The sequence below is a fragment of the Nicotiana tabacum genome, chromosome 1, assembly GCF_000715075.1.
Source record: "Nicotiana tabacum cultivar K326 chromosome 1, ASM71507v2, whole genome shotgun sequence".
Lineage (NCBI taxonomy): Eukaryota > Viridiplantae > Streptophyta > Magnoliopsida > Solanales > Solanaceae > Nicotiana > Nicotiana tabacum.
Genome location: NC_134080.1, coordinates 130,172,480 through 130,191,900, shown reverse-complemented (window position 1 = coordinate 130,191,900; position 19,421 = coordinate 130,172,480).

Here is a 19,421-nt window from a genome sequence, read left to right as displayed (position 1 = left end):
AACCCTTAAAGAAATCATACCCTCGTGCACATGCGGACATATCTCTCAGCATATCAGCTAACACCATCGACACCAAAGTAGCTTGAAGTTTGTCGCAGAACGGCCCCTCTGTTTTGAGAAGACCAATAATCCCAGCACTGCCATTGTTAATGTGATAGGCCTGATACTCCCCCACATCGCCTGGTCACATTGAAACTCCCATGAATACCATTTGTAGCTTTCACAATGCCCAACCCGATCGAACATCTGATCGAGGCTCACCCATCCGCCATCGATACTTCTAAGGCTTCTGTTGTTGATAAGATCCAGAAACTCCAAGAATCGTTAACAGAGCATAGTAATTGGCAATACTATCTTTCTTCCGTTGAACGGAAGCTCTGTGAAACTTGTCACTTATTCCAATGTCGGTACCAGCTCGCAGTCCAAAAACACGAAAACCACCTTAGCCGGATCCCAATATTCTATCAACATGCAAATGAGAACCATATCTGCTCATATGTTCATCAATGCAATTAATACCCCCAGGTGCATCCGAACCTCGTCTTCCTATTCCCGACGAATATTCTTCCACCATTGTTTCAATTTATGTGGTGCTCCCATTACCATACTTATTTTAGGGATGAAAATGGTTGATTTCCATTTTCTGAGATGGGTAAAAGAAAGATTTTTGGGTAAATGTTTGCTTCGGATCCTTAAGTGTCTTGTCATATTTGTTTGTCTTTCCATAGAAATTATGTTGTTGGGTGCATGACCCGATGACATCTGTGTGGCTTTTCGTCATTGTGTGTTGGTACGAAGAATCGATTCACCTATGGTTTATGCAGTATGACCTATTTTACTATAGTAGATTGTTTCCTTCTTCTGGATTGGACCGAATGCTGCGAGAATTTATGTCAGTTGATCTGACAAAGCCATTCTCTGAAACTAGAGAGTTTTGAAAAGAAGGTTCGGAGGGGTGTAAAGACAACACTCGCATGTCATTGTATGTGATAGTGTACGGCCAAGACTCTATTGGAAGGAATGTCATGACAATGTATATAAAATGGTAACAAATATGGGTGTAGCAACAATATGCAGGGTGATCATAAAGATGAAATTGTTATAAAGAGCACATAAAGCAGGTAATAATGAAATTGCAATTTCGGCTATAATAAAAGCAAGGTATAAATCTAGAGGCTGAATTAGTCTAAGTCTGCTAATGTGAAAATCTAAGTGGGGTATCCCAGCAGAGTCTCCATGTTGTTGCACCCTATTTTGCACTAGTCAAGATAGGATTCAACTTGTGGTTTCTCTGTTGTTGATGAAAGAGAGTCGCATTTAAAGGTATACTAGTGTACCTATTTATTTGCTAAGTCATGTTCATTATAGATCTGCAAACCGGTGAGATTATAAGTAAGTGTTTTTGTTCTTCTAAGAGTAAGGTGTTAGGAACCCCTTAAAATCTACTTGAGATAACTCCATAGGACTTAGACTAATTTACGGGCTCAATTATTTATATTATGCTTAATTATTACTAAGACAAGGCTCACTATATACTAAAGGGAATATATATATATATATATATATATATATATATATATATATATATATATATATATACAAACATATACATATATATACACATATATATATATATACATATATATATATATATACCTATATATATATATATATATACATAAAAGGTGTGGGGATTATATTATAAAAACAGTATTCGAGGCTAAGAGATTTTCAAAAGTGGTTTATATTTTAAAGCTTGGAAGTGTTAAGTAAGCACTTTCAAGAATAGATGCTAATGTAATCTTTGAAAGATGTTTCTAGGAAAATGATTTTTAAAATATACCTTGATTTTAAAAAATCTGAAGAGGCGAGTCTTTGGTAATTCATTTGAGATTGTTCGTTACTATTTTTTTATGAAAATCTCGTTTTGTTATTGAAAATCGGTGATTCTTTGCTAATTTTTCTTTAAAATTGGTCTGTCGCTCTGATTAAGGACCTGAGCTTCAAAATCATTAAGAAAAAATCAGTGTAAAAGATGAAGAAATTATAATTAATCAGGGGGTGGAGATTAATTATTAGTTATTTCCTTTTAAGTCCTATATTAGGTAAGGTTTGCCTATGTTTTATGCAATACTAGAGCATGAAAGAAAAATACACAATCTAATATATGAGTGTTAAACACAAGAGAATAACATATGCTAAACAACAAAGGTAGTAAGCAAAAGATAATGAAGGGAGTAAACTAAGCTATTGAAATAACGAACAATAATGAAAGAAGTAGGGAGAGAGGACTAGACTCTGATGATTGAGCCTTAATAAGGTAGGCTCAGCGACTTGGGAGGCACGACTATAGCAAGACTAGACTCTTCAAAGGCGCAGCAAAGTTGGTGCTGGCGTGAGTTCCTTAGGAACTTAGCAGGCCCAAGTGTATACATGACCAAAAGAACAAACAAGGTCATGAGAAATATACTCCACATTCTCAACATATTCAAATACACATGACAGGTATATAAAAAAAATAATAGAAACAATAAATAATCAATACAATGGGAAATTATATTAATGTGATTGTTTTACTTAGTAAATAATTCACATTGAAAAATTTTTGTTGCCATTAAACATTAAAACCCCAAGGAACTAAATTCATCGATAAATTAAGGGATAAGGAGAAAGCTCCACTCAAGGTGGATACTCCCTTTTGATCCCACCACACTTCAAGTTCCCAAGGGACTCTAGGCCTAGGGCAATGCTTGTATTAGGAAGGGGAGCCTAACCTAGGGTCATACTCCACTCCCAGATACCCTTAAATACTAACAACATATTTTCCTTACGATTTTAAGTGCCAATGAGGCCCATCCAATGTAAATCAAATGTTATAGCATTACCTACCACAAAATATACTTTCCTTCATAATATAAGAACATGTAATCTATACTAGATTACCAAACAAGCATATGTATAACGTGAATTTTAAAGATCTAATTCTGAAACTCATACAGGTGAACATTAGAAACATCATGAACATGTTACAAATTTCTAAGTCTGTAGTAAGGCAATACATTAAGAAAAAGGTAAAGTTACACAACAACAACTCATCATATATGGAGGCTTCAAAGGTATTTATGACATGATCAACTTTCTTAATAGGTCCACAAATTTACAGAATACACCATGGAATTCATAAGCATCATACTCCTTGTGGTATTAACTTTAAACAAATCATCAAGTTCAGATAGTATCAGAAAAGATCCTTATGAAACTTCTATGGATTAGACTTGGTTTTTAAAATTATCAAGAGAGCAAAGACTAAGTTAGTTCTAGACAAAATGTGTAACAAGGAATTAAGTAAAAACATGCAGTCGTTAATTAGCTACTTAAACATTTTAGGTCACCAATGGCCTTATGCAGACAGAGGGATCCTTGCATGTTTTGAGAGTTAGATCAAGCAAAGTTACAAACAGGGGATAGGTATTGCATCAGGATAGGTTTAACTCAAACTTAGTTCTAAGTTAGTACATGGATACAAATATGATCATGATTCTTTTTTACAAATTATCACTTAATTAAGGCACATTAATTGGATTCATTAAAAGATAAAGATGCATGTTAGCTTCCCAAATATGCATTATGACCCTAAAGATAAGAGATAGGAGATATAATACTAAATAAGCATGCTGCTGAGGGTGTTGATAAATCAAGAAAACAGTTAATTTTGGTTTATCCAATTACCAATCTTTATAACAAAGAAAATAGAATAGAATCTTAATCACTCTATGATAAAAGATGGCATAGCCTTCATAGGTGCATATAATAGGATTACAAAAAGGAAAGTAGAGTTTTAGTGAAAACAAGATCATGCTAACAGGAGCAACAAAAAACTAAACAAAATTAAAGACCATAGTAGCAATAGTCTAACAAACTTAAACAAAAGAGATGGCATATGAACACTTAGAATTTCTGCCCAAGGTTTAAAGGGATAGAGAATATAAACTTAACACCTTCAGATTCATTCAGTCTTATTTTTCAAAATATATGTTCAATCCTCAAAAGCTCACAGGCTACAAAGATGTAACATGCATGGGGTAAAGGTTACTGCATGCCAATGAGAGCTATGGAGGTTCATGTGAACATGAACATATAATAACTTAAACATATAGAATGTTGGAAACTTAGGAAATAAGATCAACACGAATCAAGTATTTAGTTTAGTCAACCATAATTTAAAGACTCATAGCAAGACAATTGGTCACAAGTAGCCATTAAGCTAACAAAACATAAACATTAACATATATACACTGTAAAACAACTATAATATTCAGAACCGGACTAGCATGCTTGTAGAACTCAAAGGAAACAAAACAATAGAGAGTAAAGAGAGATGTGCTGACCTTTTTTAGGGCAGCAGACCAACGTGATCTTTTTCAGTTTCTTAAGATCCTAGAACACTCAAGTTTTGACTAGTGACAATACTGAGCAAAAAGGAAAAGGAAAATAGTGGAATATTTGCATAGAATTCCCCCACCCGTTTCTCATTTGCTTTGCAAGGTTGAGGGGAAAAATAGATCCATTCCATGGCCACAAGCCTCCCATAGAATTCGGGAAGACGTTCTGGGACCTATTCCAGCGATATACCACTTTCCGGGAGAAACTTCTCCATAATCAACTCGGCATAGTGCCATGCCTGATATTCCAATGACAAGCACCGGTGTTGATCATAATTCTCCTCTACTTCCAAAGGATTGTCATGCGCGGATTCGCCAGAGTTAAAGCTCGTTTTTAGCTCATGGTACCTATAAACAAAGTATTGGAGTGAAAACATGGTATTGCTATGAAATATATTGCAAAATGAATTAAACATGCCAAAGAAATGATTGGACAATCAAAACCCAGCCTTTAAAAAATTTAGATTTTCAATTCTGCAGCACACAGCTCTCTGATGTCGCAATTGCGATATATTCTTCGCAATTGCGAAGGCGATAGATATTTCCAGAGTTCGCAATTGTGAAGGTTGCCAGAGATGATTGTTTTCGCAATTGGGATCACCTCTTCGCAAATGCGAATAGGCCATCGCAATTGCGATCTCATCGTCCCCGGCAATACCTTACACAGAACAATCTCAATCTCAAAAAATTTTGAACAAAGGCACACTTTTGAGAATCAATCAATTTTTAATTACAAAATCATGCAATAAATTTCAAACACAACCACGAATTTTATTCGGGCCCATTATCGAACACATTGAAGGCACAAAATTCATTTCACATTCCAACAAGCTATGGGTACTCAGACTTCCCCATTTTTTAGCAGAAAAAGAAGCTCACACTCTCAACCAACCTCACCCAGCAATTACAATACGATTTAAAATATCATTTAAACAATTTTGCACAAAAGAGAAGAGATCAATCTGAACCCTAGTTTTTGAGAGCACAAGGAGAGAAGAACAAGAAGAAAATGATGTTATAGAACATAAATGGCACAAAATTAAGCTTTCATACCTAGATGCTTGCAATTAGGAGTGAAAATGGTGGAACTTGAGAGTTGGGAGAGTGAGGAAGATGAAGGTCCTTTAATTATTGAGAGCCCCAAATTTTCTGACTTTTGTTCAAAATGAAACAAAGTTACCCATTTAAGACCTCTATTTTTTATTCGCGACCCTTCTTCGCAATTGTGAAACTCAAAATTTCAGCAGAGGTCACAATTGCGACCCCACCCTTGCTTTTTGATGGGCTCCAAGTTCGCAAATGCGAAAATATGATTGCAAATGCGATAAGTGAGGCCTGGACATTAGTTTTTTTTAGCTACTGGTTTGGGCTGTCCGAACCATTTTGACCTTCTCAAATTAACCCCAAAGATCCTAAAACATGGTAGATTAGTTAAAAATAATATACTAATATATTATAAAAAAATTCAAAAAAGACTAATAATTTTTAAAATGATGGGTTGCCTCCCAACAAGTGCCTCATTTACCGTCATGGCATGACGTGAATCAACTTTACTACTTTTCTCATCACTTAGACAATATGAATTGGGAACCTAACTTGGAATCAAGTTTGTTACCACGAGCGACCGGGGGTGGTAAGTAGACTATCAAGCCAAACTTTGATTTCTTCATTTTCCATTTCTATACTTTCATGTGAGGAATGTCATTTTGCTTTATTGTGCCTCCAAATTGTCAAATGTATGGCCTTTGCCTTTCCTCTTCGAAATCCCGCATTGATTCGTGTAATTCAATTCCCATATTACAACACAAATCCAATGCTGAGAAATCCTTGGAATGTTACATCAAGCGTTCAAATTTCAATTCTTTCCGGATTTTGACATCCTCTTGGTCCCCCGAACTAGAGTCAACTTCAACCATATTTTCATTTACAACAGTTGACTCTAAATCCATATTTTTCTTGGCACCACTAACAAGTATGGAGTCGGTTGGCGGATGTTCAGTTCTTGATTCCTCAAAATAAAGCTCATTTTCTTCCTTGAAGTCAAGGTCTTCATGTCTCTTTCCACACTCTCAAGTTGAGGGGCATATTGAGCCTCCTCATTTTCAAGAATGGCCTCCAACGTGAGCATCATCCTCTCATATTGAGCATTTCAGAGTTCTTCTTGATTTTGATCAAGTTCCAAAGAAAGAATATCGGACTGAACCTATAAGGAAGGTTCTTGGCTGTCATTCACTTTCAAGGCTTTTTGGACCTCTAAAGCTTCAAGAATATCTCCCATTTGTATGTTCAACCTTTCAAGCGCCAAATCATTTTGGAGACTATTTTCCAAAAACTTCTCCAAGGCATTTCTTTTTGTTTCCTCCTTCATGTAGGCATTCTATCATGAGCTTAAACTCTCCATTTTGACCATGCTCAATTTCTTCCACTTCCATATCACTATAATTATCATCAGAAAAAGGAGAATCATCATAGCGGGGGTTCGGGGAAGGGAAGGACAAATAAGTAAAATTATCCCAATGACAATTTTGACTACCACACTTATCACAAATACGCCACTTAAGGGTTTGAGATTGTGCGCACAATCCGCCTCTAGGAGAATTTAAACAATTTTGCCAAGAGTGTGGTCCTCCACAATAAGGACAAGAATCATCAAAGTATGAACAACTACCATCAAACCAATTTTTATTACTTGATGCCATTTTTCAAAGCTAAGAAAATAAACAAGAAACAAACAAGAAAAATAAACCAATATAAAAAAAATAATTACACAAATATTTACAAGTGTGAACCAAAGCACGTACGCTTACTTTTCAAACAACCTAAATACGCCAAATTATTATCCGGAAACGGCGCCAATTTTGATGACGTCCAAATCCACTACTAAAAAGTAAATAAACACGGTCGCATGCAGAATATTTACCCAACAATGTGTCAGGGTCGAATCCCACATAGAGCAATATGTAGGCGATTAGGTGTATAAGAGAATTATCACTTATTATGCTAAGCCAAACACTTAAAAAGGTTTTGAGAAAATATTTATAACTAATTGCGAAAATGTAAACTAACCTAGAAGGCAAGTAGAATGATCAATTGCTACAAGCATGTATGCAATGGAAATTATGCCTAAGCAACGATCAAATGTATTTTACGATTTTACAAATATGAGCGAGTTTATGTTAATTAGCCTCGAGTAATATTCTATATTAGCTTCTTCCGAAGACTAACAAGACTTCCTAATTGAATTATCCCTAAAACAATTAAGAGATTAAGCACACCCGAATATGGATACAAGTAATTCAATCCTATCCTTAGGTAGAATCTATAAAGTGAGGCTTAAAGCCTCGAGTTCTTGTTAATTTATCTTTCCGAACCCTAAATTATCTTTTTCAAAATTAATTCAAAGTAAATGGGTGAGTTCTAGTGTTATCTAATCACTTTGAAAATATTAAAGAACAATAATAATTAAAGAAACATAACTCACTTCAATATAATTAAAAATCGTTCAATAATAAGCACAACAAGATATCTAATCCACACATTAAATATGAATATTCTCATAAACAAGATTCAAGTGTTGTAAAAAATACAACACACTTAGATATGCAATAAAAAGCAAGAAAATATAGAAATGAACATAAATAGGTAAGAAATTCTAAACCAAACGCTATAAATCTTCAAGAGCCAAGTGTGTGTGCAAGAACACTAGCTCCAAAACTTGTCTTCTCTAGTCAAGAGACTGAAAATTAAGCCAAAGATATTTTACAAATAAACTAGGTCGTGTACTAAAGGGTTTGGGGCCAAAAAATATGAAATTCATTTGCGAAGCTATGTTCGCATTTGCAAACTATGACTTTCCTGTTGACTATCACAATTGCGATGAAGACTTCACATTTGCGAAGGTTGACTGTCTGGTTTGACTTCACATTTGCGACCCTATTTTCGTATTTGTTAACATTGCTTGACTTGGTTGACTTCGCATTTACAATTCCTCCTTCGCAATTATGAGTTCTGCTATCTTCGCATTTGCACATTGAAGTCGTAATTGTGACATCTGAGGCCATTTTCTAGATTTCTTCTTTTTAATATCTTTTTGACTAGTTTTTATTTGGTTTCTTCATGATCACCTCTAAATTACATAGAACCTGTAAAATAGAAGTAAAAGACATTAAACATGCGATTTTTTTATTCAAACATAACACGAATCTAAGCTTAAAGACGAGATAAGTTAGTAAAATACCAACTTATCAAGCCGCCTTTGAATCTTCTACATCTCTCTTAAACCTAGTCGCGTCACCCTAGCCTTAATCTAATTCAACACGGATATCTTCCATGTTTTCCTTTCCTTTTTCAATCCTAAGATGTTACTCCTCCGCTTCTTGACTTGGTTCATTTGGTACCAGTTTGTTTATGGAGGGTTATTATTGGCTTTGATTCTATATATTTACTGTATTTCATGAGTTGATACACTTAAGACAGGGCTGCACGAGTTCAATTTAGTGAGATCCTTTGCTATTTTGAGTCCTCTGTTAAATTTGAGCTTGCTCGATTTTACACTAATCCATTTGGAAATTGGTTTGCATGAGATTGTTGCATTATTTCTTTGGTTCCCTGATTCTTTTCCTTTTTTGACTATGTGAATCAAGTACTATATAAACCCCCTTCCCTAATTATCCTGCACAAACTTTAGTCACGACTCACTATCACTCTTACTCGTTCTATATTGTTCAAGATCTCTGAAACTATTGTGTTGGATTTTGTTCTTGGCTGGCTGAAAGCCCAGGCCACCGTGGTATTTCTGTCACGACCCTAAACCCGGACCCGGTCGTGATGGCACCTCTAGTAAAGACAAGGTCAGCCAACTAGTCCCCATTCAAATTTTACAACAGTTAAACATCTATAAACAGTCTAAGCATGAGTAAATAAGCCAAAGACTAAACAAAAGATTGTATAATGTGCGGAATACAGCCCAAACACAGCCCAATATCGGGGTGTCACAAGTCACGAGCATCTACTAGGGTCTTAATACAACTGAAAAGTCTGAAATGTACAAAATACGGACTAATGAAATAAAGAGGGAGAAAAGCAGTGTTGCGAACGCCGGCAGCTACCTTGCTAAACTCCGATAATTCTGCCTCCGATCATCCAATACTCGCTATCGGGTTCAGAAACACCTGAATCTGCACACAAGGTGCAGTGAGTAAAGTTAGTACTCCAACTCAGTGAGTAATAATCATAACTAAAGTCTGAATGGTAAGAAATCACGAAAAGTGCATCAACATGCTGTATAGAAGCAGTACAACACCGTTAAGAAAGCAATGAAGCTGTAAAATCTCTTTAAAACAACATAGATCAATTTAACTTCTTTAAAAATGAATTTTCAACAGTTACGCAAATGAATGCCAAACAATTAGTGCAAACAAGCACAGAAAATCTGCCCCTCGGGCTGAAATACCCAATTAAATAGGTAAATGACGGGCAAATAAGAAAGATAAGCACATAAGGTTCGCCTCTCGGGCACAATTTGAACAATCTGCCCCTCAAGCAATATCTCAGAATAATACCAGCCCCTCAGGCAACCAAATAGAACAATACCAGCCCCTCGGGCTATATCTCACATCACAAAGGGTACCCGCGCTCACTGGGGGTGTGCAAACTCCTGGAGGGGCCCCTTACGTCCCAAGAGCAATATCAAGCCATCTCGTGGCATCATCTCTAGGCTCTTGACCTCATATCAACAAGCCAGCTCATGGCATACATATCTCAGGCCCTCGGCCTCATAATCAAGATCTGTGTATCACCGCTGCGGCGTGCAGCCCGACCCAAAAGATATCCTCACAACATAGGCCCTCGGCCTTACTCAGTCAAAAATCACATAATCCACTCGAGCAACAGTAAAACATGATGCTCAGCCCAAAATATTATTTGAAATATCATTTCAAGTGTTAAAGGTAACATGGTTGAGTTTTGAAAACAGTGGAAAATAACATGATTGAATTCAAGCATAAAATCAAAGCAGTGAGGAAACATCAACAAAAATCCCCGAATGGTTCAAAAAGTTGGTACGAAGCCTAAATATGTCATTAAGCCCAAATAAGGATGATAGCAAATAGATTTCAGTCAAATACGTGGTAAAATCCTCAATCGGGACGGACCAAGTCACAATCCTCAATAGTGCACGACCCCACGCTCGTCATCAAGCGTGTGTTTCACTTCAATATAGCACTACGATGTGCAATACGGGTTTCAAACCCTCAGAACATCATTTACAATCATTACACACCTCGATCTGGTCCGATCTCTAGCCCGCGATACCTTGCCCGCACGAATCGACCTTTGGATGCTCCAAATCTAGCCACAATCAGCACATAACTATTAAAATATGCCAAAGGAACAAAGCCCACTCGAAAATATCCAATTTACATCAAAATCTCGAAATTTCTCAAACCCGGCCCTCGGGACCACGTCTCGGAATCTGATAAAAGTCACATCAGTAAAATCATCATCCTCTCACGAGTCTATACATACCAAGAAAATAAAAATTGGACCTTAAATGGACCCTCAAATCCCAATTTCTAGGTCTCCAATTACAAGCCCTAATTCTCCAATTTTAGGCTTTATTTCCACATATTTCATGATTAAACAAGTAGGAATCAACATAGGATCGAGTATAGAGTTCAAAAATCTTACCTCCCAGTGTTACCCTTCGATTCCCTCTTCAATCATTCTCAAAAGCTCCAAAAATCGTTCAATAATGGAGAAAATAGACCAAAGCTCGCGAAACTCATTTTTAAACATTCTGCCCCAGGTAAAATTTCCTTCTTCGCGAACGCAGTCAAAGCATCGCGTTCGCAAAGCACAAAATAACCTTGACCAGAATTTCCTCTTCGCGATCACGACCTACCCATCGCGAATGCGATGCTTCCTCAAACTAAACCTTCGTGATCGCGTTACACCACTCGCGAATGCGATGAATAAAATGCCTCAAGCCCAGCTGATCAAATTACTCTACACGAACGCGGCATGGACCACGCGAACGCGATGCACAAGACTCTAGCCCTTCACGAATATGAAACCTTCATCGCAAACACGAAGGCTAAATCCTTAGCCTCACCAGCTAACCCTTCGCGAATGCGAGGACCTACATGCGAACGCGAAGGTCAAATTTCTTGAAATGCTTCAGCAGTTTTCTACAACTTTTAAAAACACGAAATGGCCCGATTGACCACCCGATGCCCTCGGGACCTCAACCAAACATGCCAACACATCCCCTAACATCATTGAAACTTGTTCCAACCTTTGGAACGCTCAAAACAACATTAAAACACCAAATTTGCATCGAATTCAAGCCTAAGAATTCCAAAATCTTCCGAATTACGCTTTTGATCAAAGCCCGACCAAACCATGTCTGAATGACCTAAAATTTTGCACACACATCACAAATGACACAAAGAAGCTACTGCAACTTCCAAAATTCCATACCGACCCTTATATCAAAATCTCACCTAACAATCGGAAAATGCCAAAATCTCAATTTCGTCAATTCAAGCCTAAACCTTCCACGGACGTCCAAAATGCATTCTGATCCTGCTCCTAAGTCCCAAATAACCTATGGAGCTAACCAAATAATAAAAATTCTGATCCGAAATCATATACAAACAAGTCAAATCTTGGTCAAACCTTTCAAATTTCAAGCTTCAACTGAGAACTGTTTTCTTCCAAATTCATTTTGATTACCCTGAAAACCAAAACCAACGATTTACATAAGTCATAATACATCACACGGGGCAAGTCATGCCCAAGAACTGGCGAGCCAAGTGCAAAAGCTCAAAACGACCGCTCGGGTCGTTACATCCTCCCCCACTTAAACATACTTCGTCTGCGAACGTGCCCAGAGTTGTTCTAAAAGCCAAGCAATCGCGGAATAACCTTACCATGCATATACCCGGGGGTGATCCCACATCACCCTATTTCATATAGGTCCGATAACACATTGTAACTGAAATTTCACAACCCAATATTGCTCCTAAACCACAGAACCACATTTCCACTTCTAACATCATCAATACGATCAGAATCTCACATTTATACTGTGAATAAGTCCGAACAAGCTGTAACAAACCATATCTACTATCCCAGGTGCAATCACATGATATAACACATAGCTCAAACACTTGTAGTGATAACTTCTAATCACAGTAGCTGCACACAACACCCGAATACCGATAGAAAAACTCTTATCAACTAAAGTCTCATACCAACACTTTCATATTCTGCCCATGATAAATGAAACACGCAATAAACCACAACCATTTCTCAGATCAACCATTCACGAAGCCACTTCTCCTTGGTAAAGACCGTAGCAAATTTCTGAGCTGAACCCCGATATTATCCTTCCAACATGCTGAAATCGAATCCGTTCATATTCATTAATGATCCCAACGACCTCATCTACTCCAACAGACTACTCTGGTGACATGACACATCAATACAGGTCTACTCCACAACTTGCACAATACGCGCACCCATAAGCAACAGTCCGAACATACTCAAATCATAAAAATGACTCAAATGAAAGAGATGTACCTCAGGCTCACCAGTACCACCACAACACAAGGCTGAGAACCTGTCTTTCATCATAGGAACAGAACACACGAATAACCTGCAAGGTCATACCCCCACATAACTTCACTACGATGTGCGATCCTATCCAAACACTACTCCACAGGAAACACCTCAGGTCACTATGCTCGAAATTGACAACCACGCGCAATTTCATGTCTGGATCCAAAGAAAATTATCATAATCACGGTGAAGCAAATAACATACACCACACAAAACCGAAAGGGCATAACTGATACGCCATTCACCGAGCAACACCCAAATACTCTTCCCGCTCGACTTCCACTATGAAACCCCAATAGAACCGCACCATAATACAATTCAGAGCCAACCAATCTGACACAAGTTAGAACACGCATCCACATTGGCCTGCCAACTAACTCCTTATCAAGGAAATCTTGAAGCTGCTCCTCGAACTCCTTTAACTCTGTCGGTGCCATAAGATACGGTGCCCGGCATCAAATCAATACCGAAAGCAACAACCTTGCCTGGCGACATGCTCGGCCACAAGAAACACATCCGAAAAGTCCCTCACCGCCAAAACTAAATCAATATGAGCCTCCGCACTGACATCCCTCATGAGAGCCCAAATAAGGAAGGCAATCCTTCCCACCTCCGCTGGGTCTTCGTAATATGAAACCACTCTACCAAGAACATAATCCGTCGAACCTCGCCACTCAATCTGTGGCATTCCCGGCATAGCCAACAGTGTCGCCTTAGCGTAATAGTCCAGAATGACACAACACGGAGACAACCAGTCTAAACCCAATATCACATCCAAAATCTAACATACCAAGGAACAAAAGATCCGCTCGGGTCTCCAAACCCCGATAGTCACTAAACAGTGCTGATTCATGCGACCCACAACCACAACATAGTCTGAATATGAGAACTCCTCATCTCCAAATCCATATGGCACATGAATCACCATATCTGATCCCATTTTTGCCATTCGAATACATACAACAGCTCTAATACCCAATCATTCCACGAGAGATACTCTAAAATTCTTCTATGCCGCCAAGCAAACTCGAATATCATGAGTCAATCTAATAAGAAAGTGCCGTAATACTACCGAAGTACCATCAACTTAATCACAATGCCATTTTTGAAACATATACCCTCGTCAAATTACCCTGAATTAGCAATACCATTTCCTTAATCATCCGAAGACTCTTTCTCTAATTACCTGAAGCTCATTTCTCTAATTGTCTAAAATTGCCCGCTACCCAAGAGTTTCATGACCTTCCTTTTAGAGCTGAACTGTAGCCTTACACACGCCAATATCAATCCTCCACAACATACCGCATATACCATACCATCCTAGGATAACACGAGAACTTCATATCCCTTCCGAGCCACCAGCAACTATGTACTCAACCAACCAAGGCTTTCCATTGAACCCATCTGGAAGAAAAATCATTATACATCCCACACTCCTTATGCCAGTAGAAATATATACATCTCCAAACTGCGGTAGAAATCATCAAGAACTCTCCGACCCCCTTTTGCACAAAACCAAACCTGTCATGACTGAATCCTTCTAACTCAACCAAGCTACACAGGCCAATAACACCTAAGAGCATTTCCACGAAACACCTATAAGAACTCATTACCTCGAACACCCCTAAGGAACTAATCATATCCTTACCATACCGGTCCGGCCTACTCACAAACTATCCCATCTATCCAAGCTCCCTTCTGATTTACCTTCGACTTGATACTTCTTTTTGCTATAACATCACAATTCCTCAAACCAGACTTACCACACGAGACCCAAGCATAAAACCATACTGTTCATGGCTCATAAGCCACTGGGTACTCTCTTAAATGTTTCCAAAAGCACCACGTTCAAAATGCTTACCCTGAAGAGACTTCCTACGAAGCCAAAGCCATTACCTTTGCCTTCCTGACACAGATATATAGAATCCCATAATTAATATAGAAATACCACAAGTCTTGACATCTTCCAATGAAAACTCAATTTCTAGCCACATATACAACTTGAAGATACCCAATTGTTACATGTAAAATCTTGAACCCATTAGAACCATTCTTGAGAGTCATCCACTCTACTCAAATTGCAATTGGCCTGATCAAACGAACCGAACAACCCGTGCCTCATTGGCACTCTGACACCGCAGAATGTGACATCATTCCATTACAACCAAGAAACTTTCCTACTCTATGCACCGAACAGTCTTTACCAACAACGACTCAAGACATCTTGTGATTCTCACACACCTTTGAAGCATCCTATAACCTTTGTTAGGAATTTTCCATTACTCGAGCCATCCTCGGTCTCAATCTCTGTAGGCCACAACTGATTCACCTGAATGCCTCAAACTGGAACTGATATAGCATATAACCGTGCAATCAACTAATTAATAGCAGACTCCCCCACTTGGTTGGAAGCCATAGATCAACACACACTCAATAACTCATAACGCTTATACTCTATTGATGCCATAATACTATAGTGAGATTAAACTCAAATCCTCTGTAGGCTTATGAAAACACATATCATCTAGATTTTAACTCTTCTGCAATTTCGCATTCATCCTCGTAACAGTCAAGCCCACTCTCTTAAGCGGCCAAAATTTAAATTTTAACACATATAATTCGCTTGTAAATGAGATCTTCTAACAGACAACATGAGGATCACATAACCTCAAAACATTCCGCAGGGGATAACCCACATGTTTTACCTCCAACTAACATTCCTGTATGCCTTCCACTGTCATAAATATTACGCAGTCACTTAGTCTTCCTAAGTCTGAACTCATACCACAACATGAAATTTACTTCACTCCCAACTAGAACACATGAAAATATTCTTCACACACCCATAACTCAGGGCTATACATCAAATCGACATGAAAATCAAGTACATAATAGTTCTTCTATCCTCCAGTAGACCCTTCTCGTCATTTACAAATCATATGAATACACCTTGCAGTCATAACATACTCATCACGTAGCTATCCAGTTATTACTCCCATTAATAGGGACACAACAGAACATATAGATCCACAAGCACGCACTCACGAAATCAACAGCTCAAGGCTCGAGCTATAGGCAAAAATCCGGCCTCAAGTCTTTCAAACTGGCCCAACATCAACACACAAAGATCACATCTCGCCCCTTGATCGGAAAATCACAAGCCATCGATGCACATATGATACCGAGCGCTCATGCGCGCATACGAACTCCTGGAAGGAATTCAAAGAGTTACATTTCAAGCTGAATCAAGGACGCACGATAAAAATTCAAGAATGTGAAGTTTTTCTTAAAGGTTCTGCAGCCTCTCGATGATAAATACAGACATCTTTGTATCAATCCGCGAGACTCTACTAAACATGCTCATGACTCATAAGACCTATGTAACCTAGGCTATGATACCAACTTGTCACGGCCCTAAACCCGGACACGGTCGTGATGGCGCCTCTCGTGAAGACAAGGCCAGCCAACTGGTCCCCATTTAATTTTTAAAATAGTTAAACATTTATAAACAGTCTAAGCATGAGTAAATAAGTCAAAGACTAAACAAAAGATTATATAATATGCGGAACACAGCCCAAACATAGCCCGATACCGGGGTGTCACAAGTCACGAGCATCTACTAGGGTCTCAATACAACTGAAAAGTCTGAAATGTAAAAATATGGACTAATAAAATAATGAGGGAGAAAAGTAGTGCTGCGGATGACGACAACTACCTTGCTAAACTCCGATGATACTGCCTCCGATCAACCAATACCCGCTATCAGGTTCAGAAATACCTGAATCTGCACACAAGGTGCAGGGAGTAAAGTGAGTAATCCAACTCAGTGAGTAATAATCATAATTAAAGTCTGAATGGTAAGAAATCACGAAATGTGCATCAACATGCTGTATAGAAGTAGTACAAAACTAGTAAGAAAGCAATGAAGCTGTAAAATCTCTTAACAACATCTTACATCAGTTTAACTTCTTTGAAAATGACTTTTCAACAGTTATGCAAATGCATGCCAAACAATTAGTGCAGATAAGCATAGAAAATCTGCCCCTCGGGCACAAATACCCAATTAAACAGGTAAATGACATGCAAATAAGAAAGATAGTGTCAACAATCTGCCCCTCGGGCACAGTGTCAACAATCCGCCCCTCGGGCAATATCTCAGAACAATACCAGCCCCTCGGTCAATCACATAGAACAATATCAGCCCCTCGTGCAATCACATAGAACAATACCAGCCCTTCACTAGGGGTGTGCAGACTCCTGGAGGGGCCCTTTACGGCCCAAGCGCAATATCAAGCCATCTCGTGGCATCATCTCTAGGCTCTCTGCCTCATATCAACAAGCCACCTTGTGGCGTACATATCTCAGGCCCTTGGCCTCATAATCAAAATCTGTGTATCACAGCTGCGGCGTGCAGCCCGACCCAAAAGATATCCTCACAACACAAGCCCTTACTCAGTCAAAAATCACATAAGCCACTCGGACAACAGTAAAACATGATGCTCAACCCAAAATATTATTTGAAATATCATTTCAAGTGTTAAAGCAAAGTTAACATGGCTGAGTTATAAAAAACAGTGGAAAATAACATGACTGAGTTCAAGCATAAAATCAAAATAGTGAGGAAACATCAACAAAAATTCCCGAAGGGTTCAAATAGTTGGCACGGAGCCCAAATATGGCATTCAGCCCAAATAATAATGATAGCAAATAGATTTCAGTGAAATACGCGGTAAAATCATCAATCAGGACGGACCAAGACACAATCCCCAATAGTGCACGACTCCACGTTCATCATAAAGCGTTTTTCTCACTTCAATATAGCACTACGATGTGCAATCCGAGTTTCAAACCCTCAGAACATCATTTACAATCATTACTTACCTCGATCTGGTCTGAACTCTAGCCCGCGATGCCTTGCCCGCATGAATCGACCTCCAGATGCTCCAAATCTAGCCACAATCAGTACATAACTATTAAAATATGCTAAGGGAACAAAGCCCACTCAAAATATCCAATTTATATCAAAAATATCGAAATTGCTCAAACCCGCTCTCGGGCCCACGTCTCGAAATCCGATAAAAGTCACATTAGCAAAATCCTCATCCATTCACGAGTCTATACATACTAGGAACATCAAAACTGGACTTCAAATGACCCCTCAAATCCCAATTTCTAAGTCTCCAATTACAAGTCCTAATTCCCCAATTTTAGGCTTTAATTTCCACATATTTCATGATTAAACAAGTAGGAATCAACATAGGATAGAGTATAGAGTTCAAAAATCTTACCTCCCAGTGTTACCCTTTGATTCCCTCTTCAAACTTTCTCAAAAGCTCCAAAAATCGTACAACAATGGAGAAAATAGACCAAAGCAGCCGAAATGCATTTATAAACATTCTGCCCAGGTAAAATTTCCTTCTTCGCGAATGCGGTCAAAGCCTCGCGTTCGCGAAGCACAAAATAACCTTGACCAGAGTTTCCTCTTCGCGATCGCGAACGCGATGCACAAGACTCTAGACCTTCATGAATGTGAAGCCTTCATTGCGAACGCGAAGGCTAATTCCTCAGCCTCCCCAGCTAACCCTTTGCGAACGCGAGGACCTACTCGCGAATGCGGAGGTCAAATTTCCTGAAATCCTTCAGCAGTTTTTTGCAACTTTTAAGAACATGATATGGCCCGATTGACCACCCGAAACTCACCCAAGGCCCTCGGGACCTCCACCAAACATGCCAGCACATCTCCTACCAACATTGAAACTTATTCCAACCTTCGGAACGCTCAAACCAACATTAAAACACCAAATTTGCATCGAATTCAAGCCTAAGAATTCCAAAATCTTCCGAATTACGCTTTTGATCAAAAACCCGAACAAACCACATCTGAATGACCTGAAATTTTGCACACACATCACAAATGACACAACGAAGCTACCTTCCATAGACTTTCAAAATCTCACCTAACAATCGGAAAATGCCAAAATCTCAATTTCGCCAATTCAAGCCTAAACCTTCCACAGACTTGCAAAATGCATTCGGATCACACTCCTAAGTCCCAAATCACCTAACGGGGATAACCGAATCATAAAAATTTTGATCCGAGATCATATAAAAACAAGTCAAATCTTGGTCAAACCTTTCAAATTTCAAACTTCAACTGAGAAATGTTTTCTTCAAAATTCATTCTGATTAGCCTGAAAACCAAAATCAACGATTTCCATAAGTTATAATACATCAGACGGGACAAGTCGTGTCCGAGAACTAGTGAGCCAAATACAAAAGCTCAAAACGACCGCTCGAGTCGTTACAATTTCTCTATAAAATCCTCCGGTTCAAGAACTGTTGGGATCCCATTAAGGC